This window comes from Periplaneta americana, chromosome 1, assembly GCF_040183065.1.
Source record: "Periplaneta americana isolate PAMFEO1 chromosome 1, P.americana_PAMFEO1_priV1, whole genome shotgun sequence".
Lineage (NCBI taxonomy): Eukaryota > Metazoa > Arthropoda > Insecta > Blattodea > Blattidae > Periplaneta > Periplaneta americana.
Window position 1 is genome coordinate 212,760,784 of NC_091117.1, and position 6,000 is coordinate 212,766,783.

The window sequence follows — 6,000 nt, forward strand, 5'->3', positions numbered from 1 at the left end:
ATTTTTGCTCCGTGTATTTTGCACACACATTTTACATACATATTTTTTTCAGTGTAGTAGGGATTACGTACATATTTTTTTCAGTGTAGTAGGGATTTTCCTTCCCTACAGTCCATCGTAGGTCATTCACCAGCAACTGAAGTACCTGCTTCAGAAAGAAACCCCAAAGTCCCGCTACTTTAACAATGCTTGTCCTTGGTAGAGACAAGTTACCAGTATAGAAAATTAGCCCTACCGTAAATACTTACCTATACATATACTAATTGAGATAAACTCAGAACAGGACCTCTTATTTGAAAAATCCGCATATTTTACGCACCCCAATTTTTCAGTGACCAAAGTTAATTAAAAAGTGCGCAAATTACGCGAGCAAATACGGTAGATAATATACCTTGTTGACCTTTTTTAATAATTTTAACACTTTTAAAGTTTTAAGTTTTTAGGAAATATTTATATTTTATAAATGTTAAAGTGAACATCCTACCCCACACTCTCCCACTCTCTCTTCCCTTTCCCTTTCCCTTTCCCCTATCCTCCTCCTCAACATCATCATTCACACACTACATTTTTTTTAAAAGTGGTTTTGTAAAGCACTGCAATGAAACAAGAGCCGAAAAAAAACGCAGTCTGGCCAGCTGATTGTAAAATGATGGACAATTTAACATTGACTACTTTTACTGCAGTAATAAACAGTGACGCGAGCAAGGGGGGCTCACCAGGCTGAAACCCTCTCTTCATTTTTAAAGAAATATTTTAAAATTATATTAGATTTAAAGCATGAAGAAGCAATCCATCATTAGCGTTGCAAGAGCGACACTGAAAGAAAAATATTGTTTGATCATTTCTACCAACAGTGATGAATATTTAGAATAAGAAATAATTTATATGAAGGATGTAGAATGGTACAGTCCTAAGCCACACAGACAAAATTTTACAGGAGAGCGTGTTAAAGGTTTAGAGTGCAGTGCTATTAGGTGCGGTATCATAATTTTTTTGGTGTATACTTACGTCATTTGTTGAGTAATTTTTATAATACTGTATTTTACTAGTAGCTTCCCCATATGTGTAAGAAATGAACTCGCACAAAAACCATTTTTGTTAAAAGTGTGGCTTTGGACTATCTCATTATCACCCCTTCACAAATCTACTGAAAAGTTGTTTTAAGTTCACCGATGATTTTGAAAGATTATTATGAAGCTACCATTCTCAACACAATAACTAAATTAAGTACCTAATTTATTTAGGGTCCACATCTGTTGATTCACTCTGCAACAAGAGAATGGATTTTACTTTATAGCAACTTTTAGAGGTCTAAATTGATTTTAAATTTCGTAGTATTAGACAATAATTATTATTGTCTTTCAAATATATTTCATGTAAGTTAAGGACAAATTTGTTCCCAAAACTTGCGCTCTCCATCATCTTAAATTCCTGGCTCTGCACTGGTAATAAATTTAACCCTAATGGAACCGAACGTGTTAAATCGTTTCAACTTCCGTGATAATGACATGGAATTACCGTTACTAGAGGATTTTAACAATAATAAATGTTGCAATAGACCAAAACACTCATTTGCCATGATTTACCATACAGCAAACCTCGTACAGTGGATATTTGGAAGTGCTACACCAAATGTAAAGCAATGCTGCAGCAAAACAAATAAAGAAACAGACTTGCTGCAGTGCTTCACAGTTCGCACATTGATGTCCTTGCTGTTACTGCAGTCTCCCATCTATACTAATAATAAATCTGTAGCCGAAATTTTTCTGGTAATTTTCGATTTTCCAAAAATAATTGGTCCTAACATATATAATTAACCACCCTGAAACCGAAAATCGCTTTTTTGAAATTTTTGTTTGTATGTCTGTCTGTATGTTTGTTACCTTTTCACGCGATAATGGCTGAACCGATTTATATGAAAATTGGAATATAAATTAAATTCGTTGTAACTTAGATTTTAGGCTATATGGCATTCAAAATACTTTATTTAAAAGGGGGGTTATAAGGGGGCCTGAATTAAATAAATCGAAATATCTCGCTTATTATTTATTTTTGTGAAAATGTTACATAACAAAAGTTTCTTTAAAAATGATTTCCGATAAGTTTTATTCTTTACAAAATTTTGATAGGACTGATATTTAATGAGATAAATGAGTTTTAAAATTAAAATAACGCCATCTAAGACGGTGCAATGAATTAAGAACAAATGACTTCGTCTATAAGGGGCCTTGGGCAACAACAATCGAAACAGGGGCCTTGGACATCAACAATCGAAAGCTATTAAACGTAACCTACAGAGAATGTTTCTGTGTTTGTATGAAGTCATATCAGAAGCCAAATTAACCGATTTGTATAATTAATTATTATTTCACCATTGGAAAGTGTAGTTTCTCTAGATGGATATAATGCTATAATGTTATTACAGTAACGTCTGAGTAAATCGAGAACAGGTAAGATTAAAATAGCTTCTTATGCACAGAAAATTTGATAGACTATTTTGTACATTCGTTTTCTGTGTTTCTTAAAATAATATTTATGTATACTCATTTTAATATCTGAGAATTAACGAACAACGAGAGTGTATTGATTTAGTATGCAGTAATAATACGTTAGCTTAGCAATCCATTATTTTATAATTCAAATTTTAACTATGCTCAATTGAATCTTGTTAAAATACATAGAATAAAATATATATGCAATGCAAAAAAAATTGGGTAATGAGCGAAACAGATTATGTTGCACTGTTGTAAAAGTTGTTCCCTGGATCAAACGTCCTATTTTAATTATGTAATTACTTTATATTTATTTCTAACAGGTGCAACGGAGCGCACGGGTACGGCTAGTTATATTAATAATTCTTCTTTGTTGTGTTTAATTTTCAGTATTGTGGTCTCCAGTTTTCAGCGTACCGAAATGTTCCCTTCCATTCAACAATAGTGTGGATAGTACTCGCATTTCTTCAGTCTGGTGCAGATATCAATATATTCCTGTTCGGTTGTGTAGCTTTTTGGTAAAAACTAGTGCACAGGTGAATGTGTACATGAAGAGTCTGTTATATGTATGAATGATTGTAGTAAATTATTCAATTTTTGTACATAGCTGAGGTAGATATTCGAGATTTCCTCTCTAAGAGATTTTATACTGAAAACTAAGCTCCACACCCATTCCAGCATGTGTTTTTTCTTCAGTGACAGTATTAAGAAGTATGTGTAAATAAAAGAAAAGTCTAGTTGAAAGTATTTATCTGTGCAAACGAAATAAAAAAAAAACATTTATTACCGTATGTCTAATGATAATGGAGCTACAATATAATGGAAACATAAAACAGAGTTGCTCAATTTGGCACTTCGATTTGGAGAAGGTTCAGCTTCACAAATGTAATACTGTAATTTCTTTTACGAAAATTTTATGAAAGTAAATTGTAATTTAAACGAAAGTGTAAAAGTAATTCCTAATTTATCGCAGTGCCTATAGATGAAGGTTCAGCCTTACTGAACTTTCTCCAATGTTCCTTTTTGCAAAAAAATGAAATATTCACACCATCGTAATCAAGTATTTGGACACTGTCCATTATTTCTGCTTGATGTTATTTTACAGATTTACCTTAATGAAAGCATTAAAGTACACATTATCAACATTTTTGTATAGTGTGTAGACTATTGTATGTTGTAGAAATTTGTTATTTAAAACGTATTTGTATACAAAATTAATATTTGTTGAATAATTTCATACACTTCATTTGTCTGTCTATTTCCAGATACACTTCATTTATAAGATGTGAAATAGTATATGTGCTCAGTACATACTCTGAACTTTTCAATTCTATATTTTTAACAGAAGAGCAAAAAAATAAAATGTTTTAACTCGTGTATTTTATTTCTGTGTGGTAACTGTACTCTATTCTGTTCCATTCCATTCCTATAGTCCTTTCATAAACAGTTCGTTGTTGTTGTTATCTAATGCCGGGCTTTGGCAATGAAGCCATTAGCATTCTTGCTCTCCAATATTTCTGTGGTGGATTCGTCAGGTAGAACTTCACAGGTTTGTAGATGATCTTCAGTCATTTCTTCTTCTTTGTTGCATAGAGGGCAATTTGGATTTGTGTAAATTCCTATTTTATTCAAGTGTTCGGCCAAATAATCGTGTTCTGTAGGCAGTCTGAATTTTGCTACTGCAGATTTACGTGGGATTTCTGGAATAATTTGTTTTTTTTTCTTTTTTTTTTTTTTTTTTTTTTTTTTAATGCTCCATTTTTTATCTTTGGCTTTGGTACATAGTGCTTGGTTTTGCTTGATTTTATAGTTATTTGTAATTAGTCTTTTGACTAATTACAGTTCATTGTAAATTGCATATTATTCATATTTTTTCTTCTATGAGAGGTATCATTTTACAAACCTATGGATCAACAATTGGCTCTCCTCTGACAAAGGAAAAATTTTAGTCTGTACAAAAGAAACCAAATGGCCTGGAAAGGTACAAAAACTTGCCCAGACATGTTCAAACATTTTTAACAAGAGCCAGTACAAAAATCGACAGAGAATCGAACACGAAATGTACCAATGTGTGCACAATAAATGTCGCCAAGAGAGCTATTAAGCACTTGCCACGTGAGAATGGTAAGTTTGGCAACTCAACCGTTGTTACCATAGCAACAAGCCTACAACGTATGTGACATTCGGTTGTTTTTCCAATCGCAACGGTCCTGTCATGTCCCATCTTTCAAAAAAACAAGTATAAGCTCAGTTTATAACTCTGGCTTTACGGTACAGGTAGGCCTATATACTGAATTGTAAGATTTAGAATTAATGTTACAGTCCCATAACTAAAAAACATGACGTTCTATGATAAATCTGATTATAGATCTGGAATCGGCATATCAATTTCAGCATAAAACACTTGAAATTTCCTCAGTAGCAGACAAAAAGTTTTTTTTGTAGATCAGTGTTATTAAAGCTCAGAAATGTACGACAATTTTATGCTGAATTATGACAATTTTCATAATTTGGTACGACGATTGCGATTCATTTATCTGGTATCCCTGTGCAGGGTTTTCAGATTGGGCTAGAAGTAGCCAATTGGGCTAGGGTACTTGAAATTTGAATTGGTTATTGATTTTCACCATTTTGCTACTTGCGACTTTTTGGGCTACTCAAAAAATTTCGGGGCTATTTTTTTCTGATTTGAATTTGTGGAAAATTAAAATAATAGGTGTAGTAATAGTCTTCCTCCCCTTAAAAAAAACTGTTACAGTGTACGTCTAGCCTTATTTCACCACCAGCTATGTGAAGTATATTTCTAGATCACGTATATTACTACTGTATATGATCTAGGATATATTATACAATGTCACATGACCAAGTCAGTTATCACCAGTGTCAACTGTCAACAGAAATGCAGTGGTGCAGTGCAGCCTGCAAGCAGATAGTCAATTATTGCTGTTTTTCCTTCACTTCGAGCGTTAGTATTTTTGTGACTGTTGATGTAGTTCATTACAGTAATAGTAATCTTAAATTAGGAACTAGCGTCTGTTGTAAAAGTGACACACAGTTTTGAAGTTCTATTAGGGAATTGACATTTTTTGTAGCCTAATTATAATGTAAGCTAATTATTTCATTCTGAGTTTGATAGTGGAATAATTTTAAGAGAACTGTGTTTGTTGTAGAAGTAATATACAGTAACATTTTAAAATTGTGATAGTGAATAACTTTTTATACATTTATTTTGTTTTGTAATCAATGAAAATGGAAATATTTATTATTTCATTCTGTAATTATTGAAAATGGAAAAGTGGGAGAAGTATACCAAAATGTTCAATAGGCAATAGTAAACGATACTTCGTTCTCAAACTGGCTTCAGAATGTGAAGGACAACAGCAATGAAGTAGATTGTAAAGTTTATAAAGTTCAAAGTAGGGTTTATAAGGGAGATTTTAAAAAACATTCCGAATCAGTTAAACTTATAATTCGCGAAATATAAATCTGCTATTTATATTGAGCTACT

General features: G+C 32.4%; 1 protein-coding gene across 2 annotated transcripts in view; it reads left to right on the top strand.

Annotated features, from left to right (window-relative positions):
* Pi3K59F (phosphatidylinositol 3-kinase 59F) overlaps positions 1-3,876 on the top strand; it is a 50,161-nt gene extending 46,285 nt beyond the window's left edge. Inside the window, exon 18 of one of the 2 annotated variants that reach the window (XM_069837951.1) lies at positions 2,883-3,876. The gene's annotated coding sequence lies outside the window, so the exon portion shown is untranslated. The remainder of the gene's footprint in view (positions 1-2,882) is intronic. The other variant, XM_069837945.1, reaches the window with a different exon arrangement.
* Positions 3,877-6,000: the final 2,124 nt, after the last annotated feature.